This window comes from Argiope bruennichi, chromosome X2 (assembly GCF_947563725.1).
Source record: "Argiope bruennichi chromosome X2, qqArgBrue1.1, whole genome shotgun sequence".
NCBI classification, from domain to species: Eukaryota; Metazoa; Arthropoda; class Arachnida; order Araneae; family Araneidae; genus Argiope; species Argiope bruennichi.
This window is the reverse complement of record NC_079163.1, coordinates 97,124,815-97,139,447: the sequence shown is the minus strand read 5'-3', so window position 1 is coordinate 97,139,447 and position 14,633 is coordinate 97,124,815.

Below are 14,633 nucleotides of genomic sequence, written 5' to 3'. Positions count from 1 at the left end.
TTTTAAAGTATTCTCCTTTTAAAAATGCAGAGATATGTTGTAAATATTAAAATTTGCTAATCATTAAAAAAAGTTTACCATTAATAATTTTTTCTGGAAATATTTGCAAAGCTTTCGAATAATTTAGAAATTTTATTACTTTATTTAGATAAGTGGACTTCATAAATTTAATTCATTAAATTATTTTATTTAAAAACACAAAGGCATTTCCGATATACAAATGAAACTAGCGCGATTAGATTTTACGTGCACCAGGTCCTTTGTTTCAGATGAATCTTCGAAGAAAATAAATCTTCCCACTATGAAGCCACAAGGCATATCTTATATGCTCTCTTTCAATGCTTTTGAAGCTATGCTAAATTGGTACTTTAGGTATTTCTTGTTATTTTAACAAAACTGGTTTTATTAAACTCCCAAATTAGAATGGGAAGTTACAGCATAAAGAAACAAGTTGGTGTAACTTCTAGCAGGATGATGATAATGCAAGCTGGATAAGGTTAATAAATCGTTTTAGATCTGTTGACCAAATTATTTTCTTTGGTCGTCTGGCTATTCATTCCATCCTTATGTCACATGACACGTCGGAATCTGTTTTAGATTAGTACCGAACATAATGCTTGTTATTTTATTTAATTTGCATATTTGTGGCTCCTCATCATAAAACATAGAAACATCTAAAATGAACTAGAAACCATCATTGATTTTTCAACGGATTTTTTTCTTTCCGAGAGAACAAATAAATGTTTTGTAAATTTGTAACATAAATTAGTTTAGAGCTCTGTACGAGTGCTTTGGAAGCAACGCCATATTTAAGTTTAACTTTCACACAATCAGGTTGCACATGATATAATAAGAAAATTAATGTACTGATATCAGATATCCTTTAAAATATAATGAAAACAGATGATTCATAATACAAGAAAGTTGAGATTAAATTTCAAAAAAGTGCTTTATGCGGTTTTAATAAATAAACCGCATAATATATCAATAAATAAATAATAAAAAAATATATCAATCATTTTCTGTTTGGCGAATTTTTTAGATGAACTGATTATTCTCAGATATATTTTCTAAGACTGGAAAATCGATTTTTACATCTTCAAATGAAATTATTTTTCACAAAGTATATATATTGCATAACGCTGTTTCAATGAAAGTAGATACAGAAACGGACTTGAAAACGTTCCTTAAATTCATCTTCGTGATTGCACTTTCAATATTCAATATAAGCTTCTCGGGAAATTTCCGTCGCGGTATCCAATAGAAGTATACAAAGAGACATTAAAAAATAAAAAAAAAGAAGGTTCCGGAATTTTGAAGAACAGAACGAATTAGAAAATATTCTTGCATTTGAAAGAGGAAGTTAGTTCTGAAGTGGGGTTTTAGTGTGTATTCAGCTTTCTTTTTATAACGCTCTTCTGACAAGTGGAATATTTTTCTTATTCACAACTTTTTTTTGGCGTAGAAAAAGAAATATCTTTTTCCTTTGCTGCTTAAAACTGCCGAAATTTCTGTTTTTTAATACTTCGCTGGGGTAAAAGTGTGCTGCTTCAGCGGAAGATACCTCGGAAACCAATTCATTTTTAATCCTAATTACAGGAAAAAAATGTGTGTGCACTCACCTACGAAACATTTTGATGACTAAAAAACCTGACGCTTGCAATTTGTGTCTCATGGTAAATTCTTGCAGACTAATTTTTTTAATCCTTACCCTGCTCTTGCAGATAGGTCTAAGAAATCAATAATTTTTATGACTTTAAACAACATTATTCTTATCCCCTCTAGCAGCCTTGTAGCTGAAATAAAATGATTTTTATATGCATTCCGAAAGTTGACTGTTTATTTTTTTAAATTTTAAAGCAACGACTCAAAAAAAAAAATCCAATGTTTTTTGAAAAGTGAAATCCGATATTAACTTGGTGATAAATAGGATTTAGGATGATTTAACGTCAAAGCTCTCGCCAGTTAAATGCTTTGCTCTTTTAATGAATAATAGCCCCATTCATGTGCAGTGCTAAATTGTATTTGCATAAACTTAGAGTAGGGCAAATAATGACCACATAAACATTTTACTATCGCCATATAGTTTGACGAATATACATATGATCATATGATTAAATATCAACAAGGATCATGAAAATCTTAAATTCTTCAAATTCCAATGCTTCTGATGGTACTAGAAATTTCACTCTACATACGTGGTATTCGTTGCACGTTAGTGCTCGCACAATTACCACATCTTGCAAGAAATATACATATCTTTGTTAAAAAATACGATTATAAACTCGCTGAGTAAAAAGGATGCCTTTAATACCACAAATTTAAATTCCTCGCAGCGTCTTTAAAACAATGTGCTCTCACAATGAAGTGCTGCATTGAAGATAATCCCAAATGAATTCTCAGTTGTTTGGAAACTGAAGACAGTATTTGTTGCTTGCGATAAATTTTGACTTCATATAAGGAAGCGAGCTTCCATTTTGTCTGAAACCATTTACTCCTATGGCATTCTTCCCCGCCCCCAGAGGTGATGTTTTCCCCTACAAGATCATACGGAAATTCCATTTCCGGAGTGGAGGACGTTTCTGTCAAAGGGACGATGGACATACGGACAATTCTAGACTACATCCAGCATTTTTTCCGAACGGCGATAACGTTACTGATTTTTTTTTTGTTTTGCCTAAGGTCTTTATTTCGGAAATTGGTATGCATAATAGGAAACGTAGCATTAGGTATAAGATTAGAGACATCTAGTCTAAATGTCTTTTGACTCTGAAAGTATGACGCTTGAAATTCAATCACGTTAACTTATAAAAATAAAACTGTTGAGAGAATTTATTAACAATATTTTATAAGATTACAGACAACAGTCTAGCGCTCTGATTAAGTTTGTTTTTGGTTTCTTACGCTGAACACTAAAAAAGTGATAATATTTACAATTCTTAGCTGCAAGTAATAAAAGAGGTAAGTAATTTAATACAAAATAAATATTTCAATTAAAAATAAAATAGAAATATTTTGATGGAAGATTTTTTTAAAATTATAATTCAATTATCATAGATATATAAATTTTTCCATATTATCATTTTAACGTACACACACAAGATCTTAATTCGGCTATACAAATGCATAAATTGACAAAGGAAGCAATTTAGTAGAGCAACAAACACGTTTCTCCCATAAATTATATATTAAAATAAAATTTCTTTTTTTTCCCAATAATTTTATCAATTATAACACAGGGATTTGACCAAAACATAAGCCAAACTTATCGGAAATTTTTTTGAATGTATAATTATTTTTGCAGATATGACAGAGAAACTAATCTGATTCTTGTGCTGTATCTGACTTTCAAAGAGAATTTAAAATCGTTCATTCCAAATTTTGATAGGATCGTAAAGTAAAAATCAAGAGAAGGTTGTTGATAGCTCAACTTTAACTTAGCCTCAAAGTTTTATATCGATTCTCTTCATTCTTATGCAGAATTGATTGAAAATGAGCCCGCGAGGAAATAACTTACACTTTATCATAATATAAGATGGCTAGAAAAATAATATTAAATCAAAGGAAAAGACAAACAAGTATCGAAAAATAATACTTTCATGCTTAAAATTTGATAAATCTCAGTATTAAAATAAATGAGAGCTCTCCGAGAAGTTCATTATGTAATGCTATGAGAAAATGTATTAAGTAAAGGATAAAATCGATCCTGATGCATTATAGATTGCTTTTCTGCATAATGGAATTCAATCAATATATTTTACTCTTTTTACTAAACCTCTAGGTTACGTTAAAATTCCAATAGTTTGGAATTTATCTGTTTAATATTCATATAGCTACAGAAATTTACGAAAAGCAAAATTTCACGAAAAGTATGTTTTGAAAGAATTCAAAAACAGTTAATAAAATGAAAAATGCATTTACTTGAAATAAAAGAAGACGCAAATTGTAATCGAAGTATTTTATTTTAATCAATATCTTTGAAACGAAACGAAAATGAAATCTTTGAAACACGTTTCAAACAAATGGGTATCAAATATGAATATCCAAAATCATTGCTGTAAATAATATTTAATACCTCGAAAAACAGTTTTGTTCTAAAGAATTTTTTACAGTCTCTGACATGGTCAACAGATGAGATCAGTAATTGCCAAAATATTGTTCATCGTATTTCCAGAGTTGTCTGGATAATGAGAATTATCTTCTTTTGGAGTTTCACAAGAGCCAATACCAGCCATCGTACTTAAGATGAAGTTGATCATAGCCTATGATTTCAACAATAGTTTGGTGAAAATTTCTGTCTGAAGATTACATGATCGCACTTTTAAATTTAACTTCACAGTAGATTTACCATGTATGTAGGCCTTATGTCCGTTAAATAACTGCTACTGTACTACGTGGATGAATATAATGGGCTCTGCCCTCTAATTACGCTGTTAAGAAACACTATTTTTGTACTTCGATGTGCGTTTTAGAGAAAGAAATACTTTAGAAAAAGATCGGGCTGTGTTTTAGAATTTTCTTCCTAATGAAAAATGAATGTAGTTCAGTTGATACTGAAACCCCACCATGAAGACAACCTACTCCATAAATAGAAGTCAAGCGTAATTTTTAGTTCATGTAGTCATTAATATTTTGACCAATAGAAAATGTCATAATTTCCCTTTGTCATGAGTCTTTCCCTTATGAAATAATCTAGAAATGCTATACGAATGGAATTAATTTTACCAACTCTGCTGCATCAAATCAGTTGTCTTTGATGGTCAGTCGCTTTGAATTAGACATTGATGTGAAATACTAAAATCCGCTTGTTGCTTGAAATATTTTAGGGTAGCATATAAAGAGGAAAAAAAATCATTTTAGGAAAAACAAATATAAAAAGTTTTTTGTCATCGGGAGTTGACCTGCAGAGACAATTAGTAGTGAGATTATGAGTTGGATACCATCATCATCAATTGATCATTATTCAAAATTAAGAAATCTCTAAATAGCCCATATAGCTTTGACATTTATCTAAAAAAACAGCAACACAACTTACGGCAAAAAATCTAATTTTTTCTGAAAAATAACATCTTTAGCTTTGAATTATCTGTGAAATTGCTACTGCTGTTTCATCTGTAAAAGAGTGGCGATTCGAACGTGTTTCATTCATGCTTGACTCGCTACTCTTTCGCAGGTGAAATTTCAGTTCTGTAAAAATGATCTGTTTCATACTTTTTTTATAAAACTCGTTTACTGCTTAGCAATGAATGCTTACATAATAATCATCATTCTTTTAATTATATGTGACATTTTGATTTTAAATAAGATGTAAAGACGTTTTAATGGTGCTCTTTAAAGGCATGCATCCGATATATTAAAAGTCTTAACTGCGGAACTGGCATAGTATTTAAAAGTAAAAAAGTAACATATTTATATCTTTCAATAATAATTTAGTTGATGCCACTCCATGATTGTTTTGATGCTTATGCTAAACTTTTTGGATTCATGACGATGGCCATCTTGTGTAACATCCAAATTTTAGAGAAGCAACACAAATTAGAGACTAGATGTTTACTACTTTACTGATAACATCATTAGTTTCGAATGCCACTAAAAATAAATCAAGGATTCAGTATTTTGAAAACGTCATTAGCTTTCATTCAGTATTTTGAAAACATCATCATTAGTTTCAAGGAATATCCAGAGACTAGATATTCATTGGCATAAATGAGGCATGAAATTTGCAATCACAGTAGTTTAAATTTGGAAGACAAGTATAAAAACATTTCTTACAAACAAGTAAATGGCCTCATAGAAAAAAAATGGTATTCTCAATAGGACTTAAAATTAACTTGAGCAATTCTAAAGGAATAAAATAGTTCATTTATCTTATTTCAGATTCAATTGCCCGTTAAAGACTTAAGAAGCACTGATATTCGAAGCAGACACTATTTAAACCCACATAAAATACAAAAAAAAAATATTTCCCCCAGAGAGAACTAAAGCTTTTTAAGACCTTTAATACTTTACACAAAACGGTACACTGGATTTTAAAGAAATGCGCAATAATTTGGATTAATTAGATAGCAGTGGGTTGAAAAGCGTCGAATTAAACTAATTAATGGGAGAAATGAAATATTCAAATCATTAAAAATACCCACATTTTGTGAATCTGAGAAAATAAAATTAGCGAGTAATTAAATTATTTTCTTGGATAATGAGCGTTGAAAATTTTCTCTCATTTTTTTCTATTATTTCATGCAAATTATTGAAATGAATTCTCATAAGATTCATGAGAAAATTTATTTTTTTACATTTAGAAGTTCTAAAAACATTTTCCAAATGGGTTCGCATTTAAATTTGCGTAATTGGTTTAGGTTATCACTATAATTGTTTTAATATTTTATTTGGGTTCAATAATTTTTGTGTCCTTTAAATTATTTTCTCGATTTTCGGAAAACACGTTATTTTCTTCAATAGCCGGATTTATTAACCAGCTCTTTCATCAGAAAAACCACAACAACCATGTATAAAATCAAATTTCGACTTATTTTCCAATACTTGTTTATCATTTGGAAGCAAATGAAATTTTCAGATTAATAGTTTATATATTTTTTCCATTCCTAAGATAAATTTGCATATTTTTTTAAAAAAAATAATGGTATTTATGAATTTTCTTCCTAGTGTCAAAATGCAAAACAAGTTATTTTACAAAGCAAACGGAATAAAAATGCGGTGAATTCTTACTTGCATGAATGCCCAGTTTTATGAAAATACTGTTATACTTTGTTGATATAAACCTTTAGAAATATATTTTAGAAGGTGCACACAAGAAAATTGGAAATAAATTTTAAAGAATAACATCGCGCAAACACGTGAACATAAATAAAATGACCACAAACAAACTGCATTCGTGGAGTAATAAGATAATAATTAAGACCTATATCAGGAGATAAAATACCATTCGGGAATAAATTTTTGCAAAATATTTACTTGGAGTAGATTACGTGATATTTCATTGAAAAGTTTTTGGGATAAAAAACAAGATTTTTGAAAATATTTGCAATTGATGCTGATAATATAGAAAATATTAATAATATTACATTTTATTATACTGAGCTCGAAGGAATGCATCAAAACATCCATTAATGAAATAGTATTCAAAATATTTAAAAAAATTTATGACTTGATAATCAATAATTTGAAAGTCAACATATTTCTTAAACGTAACCGATTATATAAATAAGACAGATTTTTTTAATTCACTTAGCTCAAGTATTTCATGGTTTTAATCGGCAATATTATACAAAATGGTCATAAAATATTTTCCTAATTACAAAAAAATATTACAAAAGCTAGGTCTAACGCAAGAATCGAAATGTTGGGTAATACGGGTGAGAATCGAAAAACTGCCTTGAGATTGAAGAAGAAAATATTGGTTTATTTCATATATAAGAATTAATATACGATTTATTATAAGTCAGCACTTTTTAAAACTAATTCTAGCAGGAAAATCAAAACGATGCTCTAATAATTATGTTTAATATCGGTACTCAAATGCAGAGTCTTAACGAAAATCTTAATCTTAACACTCTGACTATCACATGACTCACACCATCTAAACAATTTTTTCATATCTACTATCTAATTAAATGGACTCTTCTCTACGATAATTAAGAGCAAAGAATTTATCTAATTAGATATATTATCTGAACAAAGGCCTAAATCATAGCTGCGAACGTGTTAAAATTAGATATATATACCTTATTGCTAATTTTGTCATGTTTTGTTCATGATTCAGAAAGATTTAAAAAAATATTCCATGCTATTCTTTTCTATTTTAGCTAATACGATACATCATATTGTGGATACAAGTCGAATTTAAAAATAAAAGATTAATACAATTTTTTACATGGTTCACTAAGCCATAAACAAAGACTTGATTCTAGAAAAACGTATAATAATTAAGAATTTTTTTTTAAAAAAAATAAAGCATATTTTGCTAAATATCAAAATATTAATTGAACGATTCGTTAATGTCATGATGAAGTAATTAAATATGTGAAGCAATCATGTTCGCTCAAAAATGAGGCATGTAAAACAGTATAAACAGTACCCGTAAAACTTCATTAGAAATGAATAATGTGAGGAACTAACAATTAACGTTAAAATTATAAAATAAATTCGTTAAAAATAAATAAAAATTAAATTCTATCTAAAAGAAATCAACATAAAGGAACATTTTATTCGAAATGTTTAGTTTCTCAATGGGTTACTGAGAATGCTTCTCACTTCAGAAGTTAATATGTGCGTACCTCAAAGGACCAAAAAATATTTTTTTAATTATTTGGTCAAATTACTTTCAAATTTTAGTATTTTTTTTATACTTTAAATGTGTTAGCAACAATTTATACTTTCATTTAAAAAAATTGGATACCCTTGTTATTTATTTTCCAGCGCAACACGTATTAATAAATATATTCTTCTATAGGATCTGAGAATTTAGCTGTTTCGTACTCTTTTATAACGTGTGCCTTTTTAGAATTCTTCATTACAAAAATCTTTAACAATAAAATAACAGCCAGATTTTGGCTATAATATTTTTGAATTGTAATTTAATAGCATTAAAACTGGAATTACTATATGGAGAATGAGATGTGTTTATTCAGGCCCATTGTGACCATAAGATTTGACTACTGGAGATTTGCCTATTTCTGATCCAAGCAAAACGTAAATGTAAACCCGTTTGCCGCTCAATCCCCACAGACTGAAGCTAAGATTCCTCTCGTGCTTCCAAGGTTCCTCAAAATCACTTTGATAAATACAAGATACCACATATTTTCTTTATTATGAATCCTTTACTCGTTGACTTGGGTAGATATGTTACATAAAGTGGTAATGTTATCCTACATTTTAATTTATAAAGTAAAATTTAAGTCATTCTATGTTATATTTTGATGCCAGAAATTAAATAAAATCCAGCATCAATATTACCGAAAACTGTTAGTTAAAATTTATACTCAAAAAAGGAAGTATAAACTAATTAGATAGTAAGGGGAACGGAACAGTTTAAGAGTTATCGACGCTTAATTCAAATATCGGCTATAATATGGAAAGGCAAGCCTCAATGGGTGTTTAAGGAAACTACGGTGGACACCCGAGAAGTTTAGATACCACACAAAATTCCTCCTTCTTTCATTGCGATTGGTTGGATACTCGAGGCACGTGCTTTGTTCGTTACCTATTCTCGGACAAGGAGGTTTCCTGGAAACTTTCACGGGAAGTCCAAGCATACATTTGTCTAGTAGCCATCAGCTGAGTGGAGCTATCTTTTCTTTAGTAGTCTCTTAACAACACGGCTGTCGTTCCAAGTTTTGAAAAGGGGGGGATAGAAAAATTTTCTTATCTTTGAAAGAGAAACTCGGGTGTTTCAGTATTCTCAGGTGTATGAGCTAGATTGATCTTAGGAATGAGAAGGTTAACCAAAATTCCAACGAACACTTTAATACTTACATCTAACTTTGGGTGGAAGCACTGACCTTTATAAATGGCAGAGAAAAACATCACAGATCCATAATTAAATCATATTCAGTGTTTGGTTAAACTTAATCATGCTTAAAAACAGCCTTTTGTGTAATTGAATTTTTTGCAAATGCTGCCACTTCCATTTTGTTTGACCTCTCCAATAATTATTTATCCTTTATTCAGCTTATCACATGAATAGATGCAATTTCAGCTCACTTTTTCAACGTTTAGTATGCAGTCTTTCCTTGGTTCCTCGTTTTATCATCCTTTTATGGATAATAAAACAGCTAGAATTTGTATAAAACCAACGTTCTCGCATCACTTTCTGCATTCTTAAGTCTGCAAATATACACCCTGAACATTTTTATGAAGCCCGCCCAATCCATGCTGGATATACTTGACAAGAAAAATAATGTTCATATCCTTTGAAAACAACGCTTTTTCTTCAACAAAGATCTCTGATTTCTGTTTTTCTCCTTTAACGTGTCTCGTCTGGAAAAGCACTGTTGAAAAATTCTTTTCAAGTGCAATCTTTTGTCCGAGCATTTTCGACTCAGTATAGCTATTTCCCTGGACTTTCGTGACAGAAATTCGATTTCAATTGGGTAAAACTTTTCTCACAACTGTTTTCGCCGGCTGGCTTCGTCGGTCAGTGCATTGAAAACAAGACGTTCGCGTGATGCTTTTCCCTGCTCCATCAATTATGCACAGTCCACGCGATTCTGGAGCAGTCCTGTAGAATCTGTATTTCCACGAATAAAGAAGTCAGAGAAGGTTGAGCCATTTCTCTCAGTAGCAGAAGCTGTAATCGTGTCGTTTTTCTTCTGAAAAATGCTTTACGGAGAATATCCAGCTGGTAAAAAGATGCCGTGAAAGAGATGAGGTGAACTAAGCTGAAGCGAATTTTCATTTCTGGGGAAGATTCTCAAAGGAGTGCAAATAGATTGAATTTTGCAATTTTCATGAACGTTGTCATTATTGTATCAAATGTAAAAGGAAAAAAGACAGACACGCATTGTTCCTGTGAGAGTTTTACGCATTCGTACACTTGATACACAAGTTTTTCATTTTTTTTTTCTGCTGATACATGCAATAACACAAATGTTACAAAAAAAATCAACAGAGATAAAAATGGAAAGATTAAAACAAGAATGGAAAAAAATATTAGCACCTTGGTTTATAATTTTGCAACATTTATTTTTAAATAAAAGAACACTAAATGTTTAGAATTTATAAAAAAAAGTATTAAAACTATTAAAGCATTAAAAGTATATGTAAAAACACAGATAATTGCTCAATATAACAGAATTATCTAAAATGTCAGCGTTACTTATATTTTTCCACGTTTTCTTAAAACTGATAAAGGATATCCCCAAAATACTAAAATTATCAAATATTCATATATTCAAAATACATTTTAGTAAAGGTTAAATTACGTTTATGCTTGATTTATGAGTGTATAAAAGTGAAGATATCCCGAATAAAAAATATTAATTATTCATAACGAAACGATCCCTGTGGCTTAACTTAAGTTTCATAGAATATTTAATAAATAAGGGACGTTAATATGAAAGACGCATTGCTAATTATTATGTAATTAAAATAGTTGTTTGATTAAGTTTCAATGAGTATGAAAGTTGGTAATAAAGTTCAGAAGTATTTATTAAATACTAAGCAGTTGTCAGCTTCTGATAATTTTAAAATGGTGCGTGCCATTTTAAATTTTTAAAAGAATTGTTACAAAAGAAATGCTTTAATACAGAAATTATATTCCTCAATTTAATTTAAAAATTTAAATAGTATTTTTATTCAGTATGAGATATTTTTTTTTTGTGGAATGTTTTTTCTGCATATAATATTCTTATATTTTAAAAGATATTTCTTGAGAATAATGCGCAACAAAAGGAGAATATGCCCCTATGAATCATTCTTATATATTCTAGCTAGAAAGTTGTCTTTTAATCGATCTAACATTCTTGAAGTCCCTGCATTCCCAAGAATTCCGCGTTCTACGAAACTCAATTTTAGCTGCCAATGCTTCATATCTTAGGGAATGTAGTATAATCAGATATACTTATTATGCGAAATGAATATTCATCAATATGATAATGCCAATGGATAGTGCTTGGCATTGGAGACACCTCTTCAACGATAAGAGGGATGGCAAAATAAGATTCCATCTTAGTGTTCTCTTTTTTAACGATTCACAGAGACTATTATTTCTGCTCGGACATTTTATATGATCTTCAATTATTTGAGTTTCCGATGACTATGTCTACACTGAAATGTGAATATTTTAGAATAGTAGCAATTCGACGGAGAAATCCAATCTACACTCAATATTTTGAGGAGTATATATCATACCTAGGAATCTTCGCAATACAGTCGTTACTGTCTAACAGATGGCTTAAACTCTATGCTTACCTCAGTGTCCAAATTTGAATTCATTTGCAGTCCCTCTATTTATTTATAAAGGAAAGGAATAAAGTTTGTCACCCAAAAAAAAAAAAAAATCAAGAAGTTAAAGGTTTTTTTTTTTACATATATATTTTTATAATGAATGCTATTGCCATCAGTAGTTGACCATTATTTGCTAACTTACTTAATTATAAGCCTAATAATTTACCTTCAATATTTTTTTGCAGTTGTATACCTCGCAACCGAGTTATATTCCACATCCAATCAAATGATTGATCGAAAAAGATGAACATACCACTGTTATATAAAAACAGACGACATGCGCTGGCAAACAGGCAAAAATGACTGACACTGCCAAATAAAAGTGCAATGTTTAGCACAATTCTAGGATTATCAACATATCTGTTTTCAAATTCTTTATCACGCAAACCTCAGTAGTGATGCATTTTCAACTAAGCAAATTACGCAGTTGTCAAGAGTCTTGGGATAAGGATCGCATGGAAGTAGGTTTAAAAATGTCATTAGCTAGTTTAAATAAAATTTGTAGAAACCATAAATTTAATGAATCAGGGTTATCAGGTATTAACATTTTGAAAAATTGGTCAGGTTCCTATTTTTTAATAACTTTCTTTTATTTATGACATTATTTCTAATCACAGAGCTCCCTGCTTGAATAATATTTTGTATAAATATAGAGTATCGAACAACCACGAAAAAATATAAAATATGCAATTTGAAAAATAATTTTCAAAAGAAAAAGTTAATATAAAATAAAGAATTGATATGTGGATTTAGTTGAAAATATTTTAAAATAAGTAACTGAATTGTTTAGTTTATTAAAAGAAGAGCTGCATAGGAGAATTCACACTGTCTAGAGAGACAAAAATCAGTCACTTATCAACAGAAGGGTGATATTTCTTTCAAAAAAGTTTTTAATGATAAAAACTAGTGGATGTGTTTCTATTCTCAACTTTCTCATATATTCTTACAATATAGTCCATTTTGTGTTAAGTTTCATATCAAAATAAAAGAAAAATTGAATATATATTTCAATTTTCTTTCCTTTGACCAATTCAAAGTTTCGCAATTCTGATTTCAATACTAAATCTCATTTATGAAACGTATTCCAGGTTGAAATTGTGGCGCGCATATGTAGACCAACACATATTTAACCATTTGTTAGAATTTCAACAAGTTTTGACAGGATGCATAAATTTGGGGGAAATTATGCCAACCAGATACGTAAGTTTGGTCATATATGTTTGGCATATGATTTTATGATTGACACAGACATACAAGTGTAGTGACGGAACCATATGCCACATTTTTCAAACTAACTAGATGTATTTTTGAGCTATCATGCTCACAATTATAGTAAATCCTGCTCGCTGACATTTCGTCTCAAATTTTAAGAAAATGTTATGCTTATTAAATTTCCTACGTCCAACTTGCTGCATTTTTGAGTCAGTATTCAAAAAGTGACAGCCATACATCAAAAATATTTTTTCTGGAAATCCTGAAAGCATGGCTATTGCTGAAAAACTGGAAATAGCTTTTGACATTTACTATGATTTCTCTTTGCATATTTCATATATGAGAATAAAAATATGGATGAACACGTGAAAGATTTGAGGCATTAATTCTTCATCAATGAAATTGCAAAATCTTTGAAAGAAAAATAGTGGTTCAATCCATTTTTCTTGTTGATCATGAAACACTCACTTAAAAAAGGCATTACACTATAAAAAATGGTAAAACAGAGCCTTTTATAAGAAAAAAAAACAACAGCATTTATAGATTTTATATATATTTTACGTTGCAAGAAAGAAAATAAAGAAAGATGTATTCCTTAGTGGTAGGATCAAAGCCAAAAAGTCCAAAGAATGTTAGCCCTCTCTAAGTGGATCCTGTAACTGGATTTGTCAGCTTGCGATGTTTCGATTTCAAACAAGAGCAAAGGGAGATAAAAAAATTCAAAATAACACATTTGGAATCTTTTCGTTCTAATATTCACAGAAAAAAAATATTTATAAAAAGACTAGGAGCTTTAAAAAATGTAGGAATTGAAGTAACTTTTTCTCGCCTTTTTGAAGAGATCGCAATTCTAAGCTTGTCAAATTCTATTTCGTGAATAAGAGAGCGAACACAATATTCAACCACTTTCCCATTTTTTTTTTTTCGGAATCAAGATCTTTGATATCTAAATAAAAGGAGAGCACTTGAGCATTGGATAGAAAATAATATAATGCTAATTTACTGTTTTCAGTGAATAGAATTTATTTATGTAAACGTTTTAAATCAGATTTTGGCTGTAATTTTTGTCAACCATGTATTAAAAATCACTAATAAAAAGAAGATGTCGTGTATGAGACAAAGTATAAAATTTCTAAAAGTTAATTGCATTTTAATTGCCGAACAAGTTAATACCATTCAATATCACATCGGATATTTTTAGTAGTAATATTTCTTTTGTTATTTCTTTGTTTTTATAAAAAAACTATCATATTTTAAATGTTTGCTAGTTAAGTGAACGGAAGGAAAATTTTAATGATATCGTTCCAAGTTTGCTTCCACTGAAAAATAAACGCAAGCAGTCTGTAAATATAACTATCCTTTCACATGGACAGTGTCATGCATAGTCTCTTAAAAGTAAATGAAAGATCATTCATAAATTAAAATATTTTGAAATTAATAGAATTGATAAATTAACT